The sequence below is a fragment of the Aegilops tauschii genome, chromosome 7 (assembly GCF_002575655.3).
Source record: "Aegilops tauschii subsp. strangulata cultivar AL8/78 chromosome 7, Aet v6.0, whole genome shotgun sequence".
Taxonomy (NCBI): domain Eukaryota; kingdom Viridiplantae; phylum Streptophyta; class Magnoliopsida; order Poales; family Poaceae; genus Aegilops; species Aegilops tauschii.
The window spans coordinates 208,114,880-208,137,664 of record NC_053041.3 but is presented as its reverse complement, the minus strand read 5'-3'; positions in this window follow the sequence as shown (position 1 = coordinate 208,137,664).

The window sequence follows — 22,785 nt, the reverse complement described above, 5'->3', positions numbered from 1 at the left end:
TCTGAGAGAGAACCACCTACTCATGTGTTGAGGTCAAGATATTCCAGTCCAACCACATAAATCTTGATCTCTAGCCTTCCCCAAATTGCTTTCCACTCAAATCATCTTTCCACCAAATCCAAATCTGTGAGAGAGAGTTGAGTGTTGGGGAGACTATCATTTGAAGCACAAGAGCAAGTATTTCATCATCAACACACCATCTATTACCTTTTGAAGAGTGGTGTCTCCTAGATTGGTTAGGTGTCACTTGGGAGCCTCCGTCAAGATTGTGGAGTTGAACCAAGGAGTTTGTACGGGCAAGGAGATCGCCTACTTCATGAATATCTACCCTAGTGAGGCAAGTCCTTCGTGGGTGATGGCCATGGTGGGATAGACAAGGTTGCTTCTTCGTGGACCCTTCATGGGTGGAGCCCTCCGTGGACTCGCGCAACCGTTACCCTTTGTGGGTTGAAGTCTCCATCAACGTGGATGTACAATAGCACCACCTAGCGGAACCACGCCAAAAATCTCCGTCTCTACATTGCGTTTGCTCCCTCCAAACTCCTCCCTTTACCTTCATGTGCAATGTTTTACATTCTGCTGCTATACTCTTGGACTTGCATGTGTAGGTTGATTGCTTGACTTGTGCTAAGTTGTTAAAATCTGCCAAGACTTCAAATTGGGAAAAGGCTAGATTTTTATTTGGTCAAGTAGTCTAATCACCCCCCCCTCTAGACATACTTTCGATCCTACAGCGGCACTATTCCTGGAAGGCGTAACATGGGCACGTACGCCTTCTCAGCCGCGTACGTGGCGTTTGCACCATAGGGTGCACCGCAATAGGCAATGTCAGCACACGTCTTGTTCCAACAACCGTGCGCGCTCGTTATTACCATCGCGCACGCTTCTTTTAATTAGAATGTGTGTGCCCGTCTACCGCACACACGTTGATCTATCTAACCATTTCAGTTTGTCGTGGCTAATCGCAAATAGTTCATCCATGTGAAGTGTATGCCATCAATCGCAGACACTTTGATCTGGCTAACCCGTTTCTGTTCTGTTGCCTAATCGCAAATAGTTAATCCTTCTGAAGCGCATGCCCTCAATTGCACACACCTTTATCTAGCTGCCCGTTTCTATTGTTCCTCCTTATCACAAACAGTTCATCCGAGTGAACCGTATGTTGTATATCGCACACGCCTTCATCTGGCTACTCGTTTCTTTTGTTCCACCTCATCGCAAATAGTTCATTGAACTGAACCATCGCCCTGCATCGCACACCAACTAAAATCTGAACCGTGTTTGATGCATCCTCCATCGCAAACGTCTTCACCTTTTTTGACGGTTCTTTTACACCATTGTTTGCGATTATTGCATCGCACACAGTTTCGTCGAAGGGTCTCCGATCGTAGTGTCGCGTTAGCATCATCCTGCAGTAGTGTTAACACATACTCGATATAAGGCAGAATCTTGGGAGAGTTATTCAACACATATTTACAGATCTTTAGGTTTGTCATCTTGTCGTCTCTTCCCAGTTACTTGAACAAAACGATCGAAAACATTGAGCTCAGGATTTTTTTCGCCCACCTTTTTGCTAGGCTGATCAGCTGTTTCAGGTATCTTGAGCAGAATGTCAATGCTTCTGTAGCAATGTAGGCCTCTACAATGGAACCCTCAGGTCTAGCTCTGTTCCTAACATAGCCCTTGAAACTTCCTAGCCGCCTTTCAATAGGGTACATCCATCCATAATGTATTGGACCTCTAAGTAGTGACTCTTGGATACGTCTCCAACGTATCTATAATTTTTTATTGTTCCATGCTGTTATATTATCAGTCTTGGATGTTTCATAATCATTTTATAGTCATTTTATATCATTTTTTGGTACTAACCTATTGACATAGTGCCAAGTGCTAGTTGCTGTTTTCTGCATGTTTTTTAAATCGCAGGAAATCAATACCAAACGGAGTCCAAATGCAACGAAACTTTACGGAGATTTTTTTACCAGAAGACACCCAATGGGCCAAGGTTCTGCCTGGGGGGTGCTCCGAGGGGAGCACAACCCACCAGGGCACGCTAGGAGGCCCAGGCGTGCCTTGGTGGGTTGTGCCCACCTCGGGTGCCCCCCGGACCGCCTCTTTGCTCTATAAATACCCCAATATTCCAGAAACCCTAGGGGAGTCGACGAAAATTAATTCCATCCGCCGCAAAGTTAAGAACCACCAGATCGAATCTAGACACCATCACAGAGGGGGTCACCACTTCCATTGGTGCCTCTTTGATGATGCGTGAGTAATTCTTTGCAGACCTTCGGGTCCGTAGTTAGTATCTAGATGGCTTCCTCTCTCTCGTTTGATTCTCAATACAATGGTCTCTAGGAGATCCATATGATGTAACTCTTTTTGCAGTATGTTTGTTGGGATCGGATGAACTTTGAGTTTATGATCAGATCTATCTTTTTATATCCATGAAAGTTATTTGAGTTTCTTTGATCTCTTATATGCATGATTGCTTATAGCCTCGTATTTCTTCTCCGATATTTGGGTTTTGTTTGGCCAACTTGATCTATTTATCTTTGTAGTGGGTTCGATCTTACGGTGCTTGATCCCAGTGACAGAAGGGGAACCGACACGTATGTATCGTTGCTACTAAGGATAAAACGATGGAGTCTATCTCTACATAGATAGATCTTGTCTACATCATGTCATCGTTCTTGTTGCATTACTCTATTTCTCCATGAACTTAATACACTAGATGCATGCTTGACAGCGGTCGATGTGTGGAGTAATAGTAGTAGATGCAGGCAGGAGTCGGTCCACTAATCTTGGACGTGATGCCTTTATAGTGATCATTTCCTGGATATCGTCATGATTATTTGAAGTTCTATCAATTGCACAACAGTAATTTGTTTACCCACCGTTTGCTATTTTTCTCGAGAGAAGCCACTAGTGAAACCTACGGCCCCCAGGTCTCTTTCTCATATTATTTGCCTTTGCGATCTACTTTTCCTTTGCTTTTATTTTCAGATGTATTAAACCAAAAATACAAAAATACCTTGCTACATTTTATTGTCATTTATTTTATTTGGCGTTCGATCTATCAATCTACTACAATTTATTCACGTTCGTCTTGCCAATTTCTGGCACCGTTACCCGAAAGGGATTGATAACCCCTTTAATACGTCGGGTTGCGAGTAGTTGTCATTTGTGTGCAGGTGCCGCTTACGTTGTGTTGCTTGGTTCTCCTACTAGTTCGATAACCTTGGTTTCATCACTGAGGGAAATACCTACCGCTGCTGTGCTGCATCATCCCTTCCTCTTTGGGCAAATACTGACGTAGCCTCGAGCCGCATCAAAAGGAATTTCTGGCGCCGTTGCCTGGGAGGATCGAGTCAAGATAGTCCCCCAACCACGTGCCAATTTCTGGCGCCATTACCGGGGAGGATCTTCAACATATACCAGGTTCCTAATCGCAAATCTTATCTCCTCACAATTTACATTATTTGCCATTTGCCTCTAGTTTTCCTCTCCCCCACTTCACAAAAAATTTCCGTTTTATTCGCCTCTCTTTTCCGTTCGCCATTTTCTTGCTGGATCTGTTTTGTGTGTGCATTTTTGCTTGCTGTTATTATCATCATGGATAGTTCTTCCTCTATTGTGTGCACTCCCGAGAACGAAGGTCTCAACTTTAAACAAAGGGGAGGAGAATTTTGAAAGATGCTTGGTATAGAATTTGCGATGCTCATAATAGATCTATTTGAAAGCAATCTACCATTGTTCTGCTTCGTTGTTTTTATGTGGGCATCACCACATGGTATAGATTCGTCCTTGATACAGTTACCGGTGGAAATTTCTTGATGTGTCCCTCTCTTGATGCTTTTAATGCTATGGGAAATTTAGTAGGCTCGCCACCCCTTATGATTAATGAAACAACTTTGACTCATGAGCATGTCATGGAAAGATTAGATGCTATTGAAAAGAAAATGCTTACTGAAGAGCATATTGAAAATTTGAACAAAAAGATGCATAATTTTGCTACTAAAACTGGGTCAAAAGCAAGGGAAGTGTTTAAGTTGTTAAAATAAAAGGGAACCATAATTCATGAAAGAATTGAAGAAAGCCCGTCTCGGATAGATAACTGGAAGAAATCTTTAGTAATTTGAGTACGACTTTTGCTTCCACTAAAACTATTGAAAAAACTCCCATAAAAATTGGAAAGACTACCCAAGTTGCTAAGAGCAAGGGTGCAACTTCTAGTAAAGAGGATCTTAAGATGATTAGTATCCACCTGGATTTTGTTGAAGTAATAAGAGATCCTTTTGGCAAGAATGAATTCTTTAAATTTGTCCCTAGGAGTATTGTCATTGAAAATCTCTATGCTAAATATCTAAGGAATTCTAAGTGTTTGATTGAAGAGTTGAACAAAGATGACAAAACTTAGATCCTTGTTTTATGCCTAGCTAGGGGCGTAAAACTATAGCGCTTGTTGGGAGGCAACCCAACGAATAAAATTTATTTTGGCTTTTTGCTTTCTGTTCTTGAGTGTTAGCACAATTATGCTACTGTTATGATTGTGTTTTTTGTGTTTTACTTAGTGTTTGTGCCAAGTAAAGCCTTTAGGATCTTCTTGGGTGATAGTTGTTTGATCTTGCTGAAAAACAGAAACTTTTACTCTCACGAAAAAAATTCTAATTTTTTACAAGAGCGTGATAAAATGCCAATTCTTTTTTCAGAAGATTAATATACAAATTTCTCAGGTCGTCCTAATATTTCAGAATTTTTGGAGTTTCAGAAGTATTCAAAATAGTCAGATTGCTACAGACTGTTCTGTTTTTGACAGATTCTGTTTTATTTGCGTTGTGTGCTTGTTTTAATGGCTCTATGGTTTTCTTTGATGAGTTTTTGCCATAGAAAAGTTGGAATATAGTAGATATCACTAAGTAGTAGCGCGGGTTTAATGCCCACTAGTAGCGCGGGACACCGCACTACTAATAAGGCGCTACAGCTATTACTTAGCAGTAGCACGTGCGACACGCGCTACTGCTAAGACACATAGCCGCAGCGTTTGTTCTCTCCCGCGTTGCTGCTAATCTAGCTAGTAGCAGCGTGTTTACTATCCATCGCTACTAGTATTCTTTTTTTCATTTTTTATTTTGAGTGTATTTATACGCCGTTATACAAATTTTGGTACAATACCAATTATGAGGTTATATCAACATGTCCATAACAGTGTGTCAAATGAAGGTGGATTAGGTTCAAGTGGAGGCAATATGTGGTGCATGTCAAAAGTATACTACTAATCCAAACTTGATCTAGTTTGGACTAGTGGTACTTTCGATGTGCACCACATGTTGCCTCCACTTGAATCTAATCCGCCAGCACAAGCTATTTAATCATCATCATAGTCATTACCACCAACAGTAGTTATTTAATCATCATAGTCATAGTGTAGCACATCATCATCTTCAAACTCATTCTAGCTAGCTAATCACCACCAACACTAGCTGCGGTAGCTATCTAATCACCACCAACACTAGCTAATACTCCCTCCGTTCCTTTATATAAGGTGTATTTGTTTTTCCAAAAGTCAAACGATTGCAGGTTTGACCGAATTTTTAGAAAATTTTATCAACATTCATAATACGAGATTTATATCCCTTGATCCATCATGGAAAGTTGTTTCATATTTTATCCATTAGGTATTGAGGATGTTTGTTATTTTATTCTATAATCTTGGTCAAACTTTTAAATGGTTGACTTGCACACAAATCAATACACCTTATATTCTAGAACGGAGGGAGTAATAATCATCATAGTCATTACCACCAACACTAGCTATTTAATCATCATGGTCATAGTGTAGCACATCATCATCTTCAAACTCATTTCTAGCTAGCTAATCACTCCTGCTGCTCTCTCTCACGTAAAATAACATAAAACATGTGTAGCACTCCTGCTTCATCAAGTTGGAGCATGCAGATGAACCTGTCTCCTAATCGTGGGTTGCACTTCTGATTGCTTCCCCCTAGTACTTCTCTGTGACCGTTCACAATTTTGCTCCAGTCTTTCACTATTAAGCATTCCTCGCTATTAGAAATCCTGAATGCACTAAAGTGCATTGTAGGATATCTTGGCCGTAAGCTAACAATTCTCATGCGACCTTTAGTCTCGATCCAATGAGGCACATCATTCATCGGGAGTCCCTGTTGAAGAACATCGTAGAGTAACATACTTAGCAATGAAGTTTAGCTTAAAAATAATGTATGCAAAAGATGCACTGAGGAAAAATAGTAAATATCTTACCATCTTTCCTAAATAGATGTGACCGTAGTTCAGTATGAACACTATTGGTCGCACGTTTTGAGTACTAAGATTTTTAAGTCTAGAAAAATAATTTGTCCTGACAGTATGAAGATCCTCAAGCCATGAAACATAATGACTTATCTCCTCACAGTTTAGTTCAGCCCCGGGACAGTAGTAGGTCCTGTCTACCAAGCGCTAGACATGTTTGCTTGAACAGAAATACGCTGTCAATAGAAATTAGTTGTCAACTATTTTTGAATAAACAATATCAAAGACATAAATATGGTTGAGAAACTCACATAATGGTATAACTGGAAGCGTCTACACATCGACCCAGATGTCGATATTACCTTCAATATCATCTTCCGGATGAATATCCAAGGTGATAACCATATCAGGCTCAAATGCATAAGTCTTGCATAGTGCTTGCCAAGTTTTGCATCCAAAATAGGTGTAGGTGTCTGCGTTGTATAATTTTGCGTGGAAAATACAACCATGCTCGGTCTTCAAGTAAACTCTCTTTACCTCCATAGTAGTTTTCATATGACTGAAACCTATCTTATCCAAGACAAAAACTCTTGCATGGCAGGGGATACGCTAGTAGAATAGTAAAAAAATTAAATTATAAGTTGAAGCAAATGAAGCAGATGTCATGCTTAATTACGAAAAAAGACTTGTCATTGTGACTTACTATATCCACTTCGAAGATCTCTTCCAGCTTGATGCTGAAGCGGCAATCATCATCTAGAAAGATTCTATGTCACAGGCCGCGCTCGTCTTCACAGTATTTGCAAATACCGAAATCCTTTTCGTCGTCAGACATTTCCTATGTTCATAGTTGAAACATTAATTAAAAATCGATCGAAGACAACTACTAGGATGCTCAACACACAAATCCGGGGCACTCGATATTTCCTACATATTCTGGCTCAAGTCATGCCAAAATTCACGGAAACGGCATGACCTTTGCTAAAATAGGACATATCGAGCGCCTGAAATTTGCCGGAACGGAAATGAATCAACACTCCGGCAAAACATAGGCCACTCGGAGGTGTAACCTGCAAACATGACCGTCCACTTGGGCAAGCACATATCCTATTTGAGCAACACAAGATATACATTTCAGAATATCTTATAGGACTCATATTGACATGAGCATTCAATAAGGAAAACCAAATCGTAAAATAAATAAGTATTCAAATTAGCATGCATTCAATAAGCAAAAGTAAATCATCTCTTGCATCTGTACATCGTCGAATATTATCACTAATACATCCCAAATAGTATCATACATATAACATCACTAATACAACTAAAACCCTAGCGAACGATGGGTATCGGCGCGGGCGGTGGACACCCAAAGAGAAGGAACCATCACAGGATCATAGCTCCAGTGAGATCCCTGGAGAACCTGCCAGGTATTGGAGAACCTGTGCTCCAGCGCAACCTAGTAGCGACAGACGTGCGTGTCCTCCTCGCTGACATGGTGACGTACCACCTCCGCGGGGTCCTCAAGCCTCTCGACCGTCACTGGCCCACGCAACCGCCACCAAAGAAGGTTTGGGTCAACGACGGGCTGACCCCTCACCAAGTTGTGCCCCCCGGTAGGTAGCGCCTCCCAGTACTAGCCCGGCGGAGCCCAGTCCCGGACATGGCCCATTTGGTCAAGCAGGCGTCCTCCACCGAGTCGACGATGAGGATGTGGGATAGGCATCGTCGAGGTCGATGCGGGAAAAATTGCTTCAACTAGAAAAATAACAACAAATGTGACATGTTCAACTAGTACTATTAATTCAACTAGTTCTTACTAAAAATAAAATTACTATAAATAAAAATAAACTAGTACCTAATTAGTACCTAGGAACTACTGCCCTAATTACCATCTAATTTGATGAACCTAGGGGTGGAAAGAGGTAGCGGATATTCCAATTATCCAACTTAAAAGTGAAATAAGTGGTCAAATTTTACTCGTTTTATTATGCATTACAACAGTGTTTATTCATCATCTAAGAAAACGTCCGAGCCGCATCTGTATCCGATAACATCCGCATCTGATTCGTTTCCACCAATAGATGAACCCTAACTAATTTGATGCAACTAAAATTTGAAGAACCCTAGGCAGAGGTAGGGGAGGGGGAGGAGCAGGCGTGCTCACCTCGGGTGCCTGCGGCGAGGGAGGGGCAGGCGGCGTCGAGGTCGGGGTCGGGGCTCGGGCGCACGACGGAGGGTGGCATCGAGGTCGGGGTCGGGGGCGGTGTCGAGGGTGTGCGGAGAGCGACAGGAGAGCGCGCGGCGGCCGACGGGTGATGGCGGCGGCGACAGTGGAGGAGTTGGATTTGGGGGAAGTGGCCGTGGGGAAGAACGAACCGCGCGGTTAAGTCAGAAGTAGCAGTAGCGCGTTCCAGGAAGTACGCTAATGCTAAGCTAGCTACAGCGCGTTCCTCGATACGCGCTACTGCTATTCCTTTCTCTTTTTCCCCTTTTTCATTTATTTTTCTTTACATTTTATTTTTTCCTTTCACCTTTTTCTATTTCCTTCAGTTTCATTTACTTTTCTATTTGCTTTCCATTTAATTTTACTTCCTTTAGCAGTAGCGCCTTTCAGCGTAAACGCGCTACTACAAAGCAAGTAGCGGTAGCGCGGTTCGACGTAGATCGCTACTACTATGTGTAGCCTATCGGCTAAGTCGTGGGAATTTTAGTAGTAGCCCTTTTATCTTCAGGCGCGCTACTACTACAACTGTATGTGTAGCGCCGTTTACATCAGCGCATTACTGCTACTTAGCACCAGCATGCCTTTTTAACACGCGCTACTGCTAAAGTTCTGTGTATAAGGTTTTCCCTAGTAGCGTATAATGCAAGACAAAAATATGAATTGGTTTGCTATAGTACTTATAGTAGTGATTTGCTTTCTTATACTAATGGATCTCACGAAGGTTTTGTTGAGTTTTGTGTGATTGAAGTTTTCAAGTTTTGGGTTATCTTACGATGGATGGAGGAATAAGAAGTAAGAAGAGCCTAAGCTTGGGGATGCCCCGGCATCCCAAGCTATTATCCAAAAGATAGCAAGCAACTAATCTTGGGGATGCCCCGAGTAGCATCCCCTCTTTCTTCTAACGACCATCGGTATTTTACTCGAAGACTTTTAATTCGTCACATACTATGTGTTTTGCTTGGAGCGTCTTGTATGATATGAGTCTTTGCTTGTTTTATTTTGTGTTTTAAGTCTTGATTCCTTGCTGGACACACCTATTTGAGAGAGCCAAAATTATGTCATGACTTGTTAGAAATGCTCTCTATGCTTTACTTAAATTTTTATGAGCTATTCCTATGGACTTGCTCTAGTTCTTCACTTATATCTTTTTGGGCACGGTGTGCTTTAGTATTTTTGAAGAAATGATCTCTTGCTTCAATTAAATTTATTTGAGAGTTAATAAATTTTCAAGAAATTCGCTCTTGCTTCACTTAAATTAATTTGAGAGAAAGAAATATTATGCTCATAATCTTCACTTATATTTGTTTGAGCTTCTCAAAAGCAACATATGAAAATTAGTTCCGAAGTGATAGATATCCAAGAAGGATATAATAAAAACTTTCATGAAGATCATTGGACAAAATAAACTTGATTCTTAGTAATAGTTTTGATATATGATGATGTGATATGTGAGTCATGTTGATGAGTAATTATGCTTTAGAAAGAATATTGGTGTTAAGGTTTGTGATTCCCTATGCAAGCACGAAAGTCAATAATTATGCAATGAAATTATATCCTACTTGTGGTGCACAATTCGGTGTTAATTATGCTTAACAATCGCTTATGAGATTATTCGTTTCTTGGTTGGTCGCTTCTCAATCTTTTGCTAGCTGTCATGACCGGATTTTCGGGATGTAATTTCCCAGAAAAACGGCCTTTGTGCTCACCAGCCCCAGGATTACTGTTAGCTGATGAGACACCAACTTGATACAAGAATTCCAAGCAAGGTACAAAAATATGTAGTACAAGACCATTGTGGTGTAGGAGTACAACATTTGGTTTCTAATGGTTGAGGGCGGAAGCGGTTGGGTACATCTGCATCTATGGGACTCCATTTCCCACAAGAACAGCTGACCAGGATAACTCCTATCTTCGCGAGGCTGCTATCGTCAATACGTAGGTTCCGAGGATGTCACCGCGATGCTTATCTCCATGCGCAAAAATCTGGCCAAGACAATAGCCAGGGACAAGCCAGTGAGTACGTTTGAATGTACTCGCAAACATTAAGAACACGGGTATAATATAATAGGAGATAATCATACTCCAAAACATTTATGATGATAAGTCTGCCATGAAGTAGAAAAAAATCTGTGATGCACGCGTGCAGAGAAAGATATGGACGTGCAATACAGAAGTAAAAGAAATGCACTGAGCGAGTGTCTAAAATGACTCCTCGAAAGGTTGCAAATAAATTAACGATGCCGCAGTCGGGCGTCTGAGCGACACCACAGAAAGGGCTTATGAAAGGTAAATAAACAACAAGTATGCCACAGTCGGGTGTCTGAGCAACACCACATAAAGGGCTTATAAAGGATAAATAAACAACAAGCGTGCCGCAGTCGGGCGTCTGAGCGACACCACAGAAAGGGCTTATGAAAGGTAAACAAACAACAAGCATGCCGCAGTCGGGCGTCTGAGCGACACCACAGAAAGGGCTTATAAAAGAATAATCACAGTGAATATCCAGGAGGTAGAACCATCCCAGGGATACTCAATAAAATACATAATGTAAATGGTTAGTCCATAATAATAACAAAATTAAAACATGATCCTCAGATGTCACAGGTCATAAACAAAAATCTAGTCTAGCCGTTTCTCCATCCGAAGACCGTCACTGAGTTCTAGCTAATTCGTTCTCCATCCGAATACCGTTACTATGATCCAGTTAGCCGTGTCTCCATCCGAAAACCGTCACTGAGTTCTAGCTAATTCGTTCTCCATCCGAATACCGTTACTAGATTCCACTCAGACTGTTAACCTTACCTATGAACATGGCTATCCAAAAGATATGACCTCTGCAGAGGGAGTACTATTTTCCCACGAGTAACGGATTTATTTAGTCCATCGGGACCAATTCCGCCTATGGCCTTTTAATTGAAAACATGCCTGACCTGCACACACCAGCTTAACTCACTGATGTCTGGAATCACCCACGACACCTGCCAAGCAAAACTCAAAGTGGGGAGGCTACAACCTCGACGTAGCATGGGATCAAATTTCTATACGCGCGCTCTAAGGGGTGCCCCCCTCTCGGTCCCAACTGGAAACACCCATGCCCCCGGACCAATTGGCATGCCTACCGGAGGCCTCCGGTATCTTCCACTATGGCTTCTCTGTACGGTGTGTGCTTTGGTAAGGGGTTGACAACTTACTGAACCATACCCCGTCTGCGACAGGGACAAGTGGTGGTACCAACAAATAGGGAAGCTACTGACCAAGACTCGACTTATGACCGTCTCAGGTGGTCCAAGTATCTTCCAACAATATTACCCTTAGTGGAACAAATCACCACTCATCGAGCCTCACCATGCCATACCGGATATACTCGTCTCGACGAGGGACTAGGGACAAGCTCATGTCTACCCAAGACTACGACTTTCCCGGCTTCCTTCCGGTATGCATGAGGAGCTTACGAGGACGATCCAAATCACTAGCGTATCCATTGCTGACCACAAAATATCTCCAAAAAGCACTCATGCACGAGACTTTATCGTTACATAAAGATAACGCATACTCCAAGTCAAATGGTTTTCTAATCATATCAGAACATCACAACAAAACATTATGCCAGAGTTCAGAAATGCTTGCCTTCAAGAGTATGCAAGGGATGCACTTTTTGGAAGCTCTCCCTTTTCTCCAAAAATCCTATTTTGAGAAATATCCAAACAACACATATTTCAAACACAGTACAAAAGGTTGTCTCAAATATTTTTGAAATAAATCTTAAAATAAACTAGGTGGAATTTGAGAGAGGTAGGAAAAAGAATCAACTCATTTGGAGTTTTATTTTAAATGTTATAGCTGGTGAAAGTCTGGTCAAAACTCTGTTTTTAATAAAACCAGAAAAAGGAAAACGCTTCGAGGGGAATACGCTTTCGGGGTAGGGGAGACATACTCCGTGGTTATACGCTTTCACTTAAACAGAGGAGACGGCGCGCGGGTCACTGACAGTGGGTCCAGAGGGCCCACTGGTCAGGTTTGACCGTTCTCCCCCTCCCTCCTCTTCTCTACCCGACGGGAGCGGGACTCCGGCGACCGCCGTCGATGAACGGCAGCGCCTCACGGGCATCCGAGGGCGGGGATGGAACGGCCAGACTAGGGTGGTCCTCTTGGTGGTAGCTGGGTCGTCGGAGGTGGAAGGAGTCACCGGCGGCGAGCTCCGCGGCGGAGGGGGCTACGGTGGTGAAGTGGTTTTTGGGCTCCGGTGGTCTCCGATCGAGGTTGGGTTGCTGGGCAGCTCCGCAAGGACAAGGGGAAGCTACTGGTGGCGCTGGTTGGGCGAGAGAGTGGCTGGCTGCGATGTATTGCACCGGAGTTCGGCGGCGGCCGAACTGGCCGAAGTTGGTGAAGACGGTCTTCTCCGGTCAATCCACTACTAGGGAAGCTCTACGGGGAGGGTCTGAGGTCGCCTGAGGTCTTGAACGAGTTCGGGGACCCTTTAAATAGGCGCTCGAGGTTGGACCGCGGCGGCTGGGGATAAGATCACCGGCGACAGCCGTGCTGTAGCCGCAGGGCGACGTGGCGGCGACGAGCGCATGCCGACGAGCTTCGGGATAAGACCGGGCTGTTCACGGGGGCAGCTGGCGCGCTGGGGTGGCTTGGGCGGCGCCGTCCATGTCAGAGGTTCGCTGCCGACGCCGGTGTGCCACCAAATGCTCTGCCAGCGGCGCTGCAGGGCGCCAGAGATGGCGTGGAGAGGGGGCGAGCTAGTGCGCGGTTCAGCGGTGGAGCAGGGGCCAGGGACGGGTCGCGTCGAGTGCGGCAGTGTGGCGCGGCGGCTCAGTGCGCGCGCGTGCAAAACATGCGCTCTGGGAGCGCCCAGAGCATGCACGGAACCTGCTCGACGAAATGCCAGGGCGGTCGAGAGCGCGAGGGTGGAGCTGGCAAAGAACAGGACAGGGGTAGGGGTGGCTAGGAGCTCAGTGGACATGGTTGCTGGGTCAGTGGAACAAGATCACAGTGCAAACAAAGAACTCATGCCAAAACAGACTGTGGACACCAACTGTTCGACAAAATGCCAAGTGCATTTAGGCAACTCTTGGAGTGGCCAAAATCTCCAGATCAGGGTCTCTTTAGGTGTAGGAGATGATGTCAAGATCATAAGGGCAAAACCAGAAACTTGTTAGTGCAAGTTTTGCAAAACTCCAGTTTTGGACAGAAAGAAAAAGGGTTTATTGCATGCACTTAAAAACCTCCAATGAGCCCACTCTCCTGGACTTAAGGGTTCTGAAGGGAGGGCTACAAGTAGGAAAAAGCTCAGGGTCACTAGAGCAAAATAAAATAAGGTTGCAGTACAAATCACCAAATTGGACCAGAATGCAAAAGAGGGTGATTCACTCAAATTTTTCAAAGAACATCACTGGGTTTTTGCATAGAGTTGAATTGCATGCATCCACTGACATCTCCAAACACTTGGAAGAATTTTCAAAGAAATATTTAAATGGGTTGTAGTACAAAAGTGCCTACTGGACCAGATTGGAAAAGTTGGGGTAGAGCTCAAAATCTCCAATGGCCAAAAGGTATTTTTGCATAAAAGTGATGTGGAAACATCACATGACATCCCAAATTTTGGTGGAAATTTTAAATGCATTTGTCAAATGGTTGTAGTGCAAAATAGGCTCCAAATTCAAAAGAAATCATTTTAAAAGAATAAAGCTCTGAGAAAACAAATCTTGCAATTTAAATCCACTGATAAAGAATTGTTTTATCATAGAGAGTATTCAAGTCCAACAATACCTTTTGAAAGTTTTCCACCTGAAGTAAAAATCCACAATAACAAAAGGGTAAATCTTGACAAATGGAAAAGTTTTATTTCCTGGCAAAAAATTTAATAAATAAAACAAGGTCAAAATTTTGGGGTGTCACAACACTACCCCCCTTAAGAAAAATCTCGTCCTCGAGATTTGTTAAAAGCTGTTTTGAACAAAAACTGTTTTCATCAAAAGAAATCATTCAACTGCACAAAAACAAAGCGGCTATAGTGAGAGGGCAATAAGTGGTGTAAAACCACAGTGTGATACACTGGTGTAGTGTGGAAAAATCTACGGTTAGGGAAAACGAGATATTACTACGTGGATACAGTAATTTAGAATAAATTCTAAATTACTAAAATACGCTGGTCGTACCCGAGAGCACAGTGCTCTCTCTGGCTGACAGGTGGACCCAGGGCCCACTGTCGGCCTCTTGTTCTACCTCTGGCTCTCTCTTCTCTCTCGCGTGCTCTCCCGCGCTTCCTCCACCGGCGATGCCTAGCACGTAGGGCATCGAGGCCGTACCGTGGTAGTGCGCTGCGTGCTAGCTGCCGGTGCAGCGTGCACTCACCTCGCGGGCCAGTGCGCTGTCGGCACTGCTCGCGGACTCGCCTCCGAACACCGGCGGTCGAGCGACGAGTGGCGCTGGTGGACCTCGCCCACCATACATCGATCTCGAGCTATAAAATGATCGCGGTGCTCCTCTCTTCTTCCTCACACCTGGCCTCGCTTCTACTTCTCCTTCCTTCTCCTCCATTGCTGTTAGCAGGAGCTCGAGACGAGGCTCTAATGGCGGAGGCGATGCCGGACTGGTATGCGGTCCTGGTGTGTGGAGGTTTGGCGGTGCTGCTGGGGTTCTCCGTGCTCTTGTGCGCGATGATCCTGGATGATCATCGTGATGCTGCCGCTCGAGTGTTAGCTCTTCGCGGCGGCGGCGAGCACGTGGATTAGGCGCGGCCTCGAGGGCTAACTGCTGTCGGTGTGCTGGGGCAGCTCGCGCCCGAATGATCACTCACAAATCTCTCTTACTGAGACTGTGGAGTCCTCGGGTGTAGTTAGTTAGGCGCAAAAATGTGCTCAAGGATTTGAAATAGTGCCCGAGGTCGAGTGGTTGCAGCTGTGAATTTGCTGTTACGATGCTGCGCGAATAAAAAAAATCTATGTCGTGAAAAATATATACGCAGCAGTGACTCGGGGAAAGAAATCCCCTCAAAAACACGTTGCGAGAAAAAAAAATTAAAACAAAACTAACAGCAGTAAAACTGCTCACATAACTGAAATTAATGAAAATCGGATCCGACGCACAAAATTTGGAAACCACGAACATGCTACAACACATAAAGTACTGGGATAAAAAAAACACAGCGATGACGTTTACTACGAAAATGGCAAAAGGACAGGGTCCTGAGAAAATGCCTCTGGTACTGGGGCACACTCCTCTTCTATCGGGGGAAGCAGGTTGACTAGTCGATGAATGCGCCTCTCCTGGTCAGGCCTCACTGGTCTGCCAATAGCGATCCGAGGATTTAAATCAGCGAGGCTCTGGAGATAACCCATTACCCTGTGAGTCAAACGCTCCTGGGCGATAACGTACTGGGCAAGGTTGGCCAGTACTGGATCTCTCTCAATTCGTCCACCGGGAAAAGATGCAACTTCTCCGGGTGCTGCACGACTCGGAAAATAATGGTATCCTCGCTCGCTGGCATAGGGTACCGCGAATCAAAGACGAGTGAGCGCCTCGTATGCAGCAGCTTCTATGGCCATATGCGGAGTCGGCATGGATTTCCCCACGAAGGAGACTTCCGTTGGGTCTTGGTTTGGGTAGGCGGGAGGGATGTGCACCACTGCCCAATATTTCGAGGTGGATGGGGTGATCCTCGATTTGAGCAACTCGTACTGGGGTGGACGGGTGGCACTCATAGTACTGCAGGTAAAGTCCCACAATAATTTGACAAAACTGCCCGGGGCTGCGTCTGGGGTTCTCAGATAAATACTGGGGGTCGGCATGGCAAAGGAATGGCTGTGAGTGCTGCGCACAATAGTGAGGGGCACTTGGCAAGGTCACGAAGTGGCCTTTATATAGCATCGGAGCTGGGTTATCCACCGGGGTGAAGGGTAACTGGTTGTCGATCCTGTACTTGGGTCAAAGCCACAGATATACATATCACATAAATGTGACGCATTACTGTGGGTGCCGTCGGGGTTGGTCTTGTTAGTTGCGCCCGAAAATTTAAAGAAAATGCAACTGTACGCTAACGTACACATGCATAGCTACTACTCAAAAAAATATAAGGGCGCTCGAGCAGACAGCAGGTAATAAAAGCGATACAAGATCACACCATTACAAAGTGTAGGGAAACTAAGGCTTGATACAACTCGAGCGACTTAGTCTACTTCGTTAATGTCTAGGTGAGCTGGCCTGGCGGGTGCCGAGGTTTCTCCATGGGTTTCTCCGTCGGGATTTGCTGGTTGAGGCTGAGGGGCTGCAGAGTCGGGGTAGTGGTGATGACCATCGCGGGGGTTGTTGGCCACCATCCCGTTGGAATGGGTTCCCAAAAGGCGACGAAGCGCTTCTGGGGACACCAAGGTACTCTGGTTGATGGCTGGGGCAGACCTCAAGGGATCGATCGGGTGTCCGAACAGCACGACTGGGTTGTCGGCGTCGGGCTCCGCTTCCGTTCTCGCCGGGGCTCGGCGAACCAGTTCTCCACGAGCTGCGATCAGATCAAGGGTGACCTGATCGAACAGTTGCTCTAGTGCGCTTACATAGCGCACCAGATGTAACAGCGCAGGATCTGTCTCGTGGTCTCCGTTGGCAACCTGGGGCGGCCTACCATACCCGTCACGACTGGGGTAGTAGTAGAATGAGTGACAGTTAACTCTGGGCGACAAGTGCCGAAGTTGAACTATAGCTTCCCGGGCTGCCAGTTGGATGGCTTGTGGCTCAAAGGAAGTTGTCCTTCCAGTGAACCTGTAGGGGCGTTCTGGTGACAGACCCCTACCGTAGATGTGCACAGTGGCCCAGTATTGACGGCTCTCACCGTACATGGGTCCCTGGTACACAACATATTCAGGAGGCTCTTCTAATGCATAGGCACGGCGGGTGAGGTTTGCGAGCACGGTCACAAAACCTCCAAGGTTGGTTGCGGTGGTCTCATTGTGAACAATGGGGCCAGGCATCGTGGCTTGCTTTGGGGAAAGAGGCTGTGCTGTGCTGTGGCTATCGTGCCCTTTTTATAGGGAAAGGGGACGGAGTCTTCCTCCGCACGCTTGCGATAGAGACGGGTTGGGTGTCGGTCACTGGCGCGTGATCGACGGGCTAGGCTGATAGGTTGGGCACCGTCCGCCGAAAGGCATCGGGTCACTGTGTAGCTATCTTACGCGGGAAGCTTGACCGGGGTTAGGCTAAGGTCTGGTGGTTTGGTTAACCTAGGTTTATTGACCTGGCTAAGATAGGGTTAGCCAATGGTCAGCCTGGCTCTGATACCAAGTCTGTCACGACCGGATTTTCGGGATGTAATTTCCCAGAAAAACGGCCTTTGTGCTCACCAGCCCCAGGATTACTGTTAGCTGATGAGACACCAACTTGATACAAGAATTCCAAGCAAAGTACAAAAATATGTAGTACAAGACCATTGTGGTCTAGGAGTACAACATTTGGTTTCTAATGGTTGAGGGCGGAAGCGGTTGGGTACATCTGCATCTATGGGACTCCATTTCCCACAAGAACAGCTGACCAGGATAACTCCTATCTTCGTGAGGCTGCTATCATCAATACGTAGGTTCCGAGGCTGTCACCGCGATGCTTATCTCCATGCGCGAAAATCTGGCCAAGACAATAGCCAGGGACAAGCCAGTGAGTACGTTTGAATGTACTCGCAAACATTAAGAACACGGGTATAATATAATAGGAGATAATCATACTCCAAAAGATTTATGATGATAAGTCTGCCTGAAGTAAAAAAAAATATGTGATGCACGCGTGCAGAGAAAGATATGGACGTGCAATACAGAAGTAAAAGAAATGCACTGAGCGAGTGTCTAAAATGACTCCTCGAAAGGTTGCAAATAAATTAACGATGCCGCAGTCGGGTGTCTGAGCGACACCACAGAAAGGGCTTATGAAAGGTAAATAAACAACAAGTATGCCACAGTCGGGCGTCTGAGCGACACCACATAAAGGGCTTATAAAGGATAAATAAACAACAAGCGTGCCGCAGTCGGGCGTCTGAGCGACACCACAGAAAGGGCTTATGAAAGGTAAACAAACAACAAGCGTGCCGCAGTCGGGCGTCTGAGCGACACCACAGAAAGGGCTTATAAAAGAACAATCACAGTGAATATCCAGGAGGTAGAACCATCCCAGGGATACTCAATAAAATACATAATGTAAATGGTTAGTCCATAATAATAACAAAATTAAAACATGATCCTCAAATGTCACAGGTCATAAACAAAAATCTAGTCTAGCCATTTCTCCATCTGAAGACCGTCACTGAGTTCTAGCTAATTCGTTCTCCATCCGAATACCATTACTATGATCCAGTTAGCCGTGTCTCCATCCGAAAACCGTCACTGAGTTCTAGCTAATTCGTTCTCCATCCGAATACCGTTACTGGATTCCACTCAGACTGTGGGCCTTACCTATGAACATGGCTATCCAAAAGATATGACCTCTGCAGAGGGAGTACTATTTTCCCACGAGTAACGGAATTATTTAGTCCATCGGGACCAATTCCGCCTATGGCCTTTTAATTGAAAACACGCCTGACCTGCACACACCAGCTTAACTCACCGATGTCTGGAATCACCCACGACACCTGCCAAGCAAAACTCTAAGTGGGGGAGGCTACAACCTCGACGTAGCATGGGATCAAATTTCTATACGCGCGCTCTAAGGGTGCCCCCCTCTCGGTCCCAGCCGGAAACACCCATGCCCCGGACCAAGTGGCATGCCTACCGGAGGCCTCCGGTATCTTCCACTATGGCTTCTCTGTACGGTGTGTGCTTTAGTAAGGGGTTGACAACTTACTGAACCATACCCCGTCTGCGACAGGGACAAGTGGTGGTACCAACAAATAGGGAAGCTACTGACCAAGACTCGACTTATGACCGTCTCAGGTGGTACAAGTATCCTCCAACAATATTACCCTTAGTGGAACAAATCACCACTCATCGAGCCTCACCATGCCATACCGGGCATACTCGTCTCGACGAGGGACTAGGGACAGGCTCGTGTCTACCCAAGACCACGACTTTCCCGGCTTCCTTCCGGTATGCATGAGGAGCTTACGAGGACGATCCAAATCACTAGCGTATCCATTGCTGACCACAAAATATCTCCAGAAAGCACTCATGCACGAGACTTTATCGTTACATAAAGATAACGCATACTCCAAGTCAAATGGTGTTGTAATCGTATCAGATCATCACAACAAAACATTATGCCAGAGTTCAGAAATGCTTGCCTTCAAGAGTATGCAAGGGATGCACTTTTTGGAAGCTCTCCCTTTTCTCCAAAAATCCTATTTCGAGAAATATCCAAACAACACATATTTCAAACACAGTACAAAAGGTTGTCTCAAATATTTTTGAAATAAATCTTAAAATAAAATAGGTGGATTTTGAGAGAGGTAGGAAAAAGAATCAACTCATTTGGAGTTTTATTTTAAAAGTTATAGCTGGTCAAAGTCTGGTCAAAACTCTGTTTTTAATAAAACCAGAAAAAGGAAAACGCTTCGAGGGGAATACGCTTTCGGGGTAGGGGAGACGTACTCCGTGGTTATACGCTTTCACTTAAACAGAGGAGACGGCGCGTGGGTCACTGACAGTGGGTCCAGAGGGCCCACTGGTCAGGTTTGACCGTTCTCCCCCTCCCTCCTCTTCTCTACCCGACGGGAGCGGGACTCCGGCGATCGCCGTCAACGAACGGCAGCGCCTCACGGGCATCCGAGGGCGGGGATGGAATGGCCGGACTGGGGTGGTCCTCTTGGTGGTAGCTGGGTCGTCGGAGGTGGAAGGAGTCGCCGGCGGCGAGCTCCGCGGCAGAGTGGGCTACAGTGGTGAAGTGGTTTTTGGGCTCCGGTGGTCTCCGATCGACGTTGGGTTGTTGGGAAGCTCCGCAAGGACAAGGGGAAGCTACTGGTGGCGCTGGTTGGGTGAGAGAGTGGCTGGCTGCGATGTATTGCACCGGAGTTCGGCGGCGGCCGAACTGGCCGGAGTTGGTGAAGACAGTCTTCTCCGGTCAATCCACTACTAGGGAAGCTCTACGGGGAGGGTCTGAGGTCGCCTGAGGTCTTGAACGAGTTCGGGGACCCTTTAAATAGGCGCTCGAGGTTGGACCGCGGCGGCTGGGGATAAGATCACCGGCGACAGCCGTGCTGTAGCCGCAGGGCGACGTGGCGGCGACGAGCGCGTGCCGACGAGCTTCGGGATAAGACCGGGCTGTTCATGGGGGCAGCTAGCGCGCTGGGGTGGCTTGGGTGGCGCCGTCCATGTCAGAGGTTCGCTGTCGACGCCGGCGTGCCGCCAAATGCTCTGCCAGCGGCGCTGCAGGGCGCCAGAGATGGCGTGGAGAGGGGGCGAGCTAGTGCGCGGTTCAGCGGTGGAGCAGGGGCCAGGGACGGGTCACGTCGAGTGCGGCAGTGCGGCGCGGCGGCTTAGTGCGCGCGCGTGCAAAACATGCGCTCTGGGCGCGCCCAGAGCACGCACGGAACCTCCTCGACGAAATGCCAGGGCGGTCTGGAGCGCGAGGGTGGAGCTGGCAAAGAACAGGACAGGGGTAGGGGTGGCTAGGAGCTCAGTGGACATGGTTGCTGGGTCAGTGGAACAAGATCACAGTGCAAACAAAGAACTCATGCCAAAACAGACTGTGCACACCAACTGTTCGACAGAATGCCAATTGCATTTAGGCAACTCTTGGAGTGGCCAAAATCTCCAAATCAGGGTCTCTTTAGGTGTAGGAGATGATGTCAAGATCATAAGGGCAAAACCAGAAACTTGTTAGTGCAAGTTTTGCAAAACTCCAGTTTTGGACAGAAAGAAAAAGGGTTTATTGCATGCACTTAAAAACCTCCAATGAGCCCACTCTCCTGGACTTAAGTGTTTTGAAGGGAGGGCTACAAGTAGGAAAAAGCTCAGGGTCACTAGAGCAAAATAAAATAAGGTTGCAGTACAAATCACCAAATTGGACCAGAATGCAAAAGAGGGTGATTCACTCAAATTTTTCAAAGAACATCACTGGGTTTTTGCCTAGAGTTGAATTGTATGCATCCACTGACATCTCCAAATACTTGGAAGAATTTTTAAAGAAATATTTAAATGGGTTGTAGTACAAAAGTGCCGACTGGACCAGATTGGAAAAGTTGGGGTAGAGCTCAAAATCTCCAATGGCCAAAAGGTATTTTTGCATAAAAGTGATGTGGAAACATCACATGACATCCCCAAATTTTGGTGGAAATTTTAAATGCATTTGTCAAATGGTTGTAGTGCAAAACAGGCTCCAAATTCAAAAGAAATCATTTTAAAAGAATAAAGCTCTGAGAAAACAAATCTTGCAATTTAAATCCACTGATAAAGAATTGTTTTATCATAGAGAGTATTCAAGTCCAACAATACCTTTTGAAAGTTTTCCACCTGAAGTAAAAATCCACAATAACAAAAGGGTAAATCTTGACAAATGGAAAAGTTTTATTTCCTGGCAAAAATTTTAATAAATAAAACAAGGTCAAAATTTTGGGGTGTCACACTAGCCTTCATTTTGCACTAAGTATGATCACTACTTGAGCATCCAAAATCCTTTAAACCAGCTTTGCCACATGAGTCCACTATATCTACCTATATGCGGTATTCTTTTGCCGTTGTAAGCAAATTTCTATGTGCCATCTCTAATTTTGAAAATAAACTTCTCTTTTCTGTGTTCATACCGCTCGCGGAGCGGTGAGGGGTGGCTAATATTTTCCATGCTAGATGTGTTATTCTCACGATGAGTGTTTATTCACTTGTCATTGCACGAGAGTAAGGCGAAGGTATTAGGGATGCCTAGTCCCGAAATGAAAAATGAATTTACTTTATGTTGTCAAATAATAAATTCCTTGGAAAGTGTTGGTATGGAAGGCAACCGTGGATTCGGCTAGCCATGGAAAGTGAAAGTATGGTTGAAAAAGGAATAAACTTTATTTTCTGTTTGGGTACCGCCTATGATATATCTAGCATGGAAAGTGTTGGGAACTCTAAGCCGTTTTCGTTGATGGGAAGGACACACCTCCCAAAATGTTTTTATCTCTCAATTTTTTCTTTGAGCTCTGGCACCTCTACAAATCCCTACTTCCCTCCGCGAGGGGCCTTTCTTTTACTTTATGCTATTTTTATTTTTTGAATTTGAGTCTCCATCTTCTCTCATAAAAGCACCAACTAGGAGGCAATATGATCGTACTTGAGCATTGAGTGTAGTTAATATTCGAGTGTGTCTCATAAATGGATCAATGATTGAGCATGATTGGC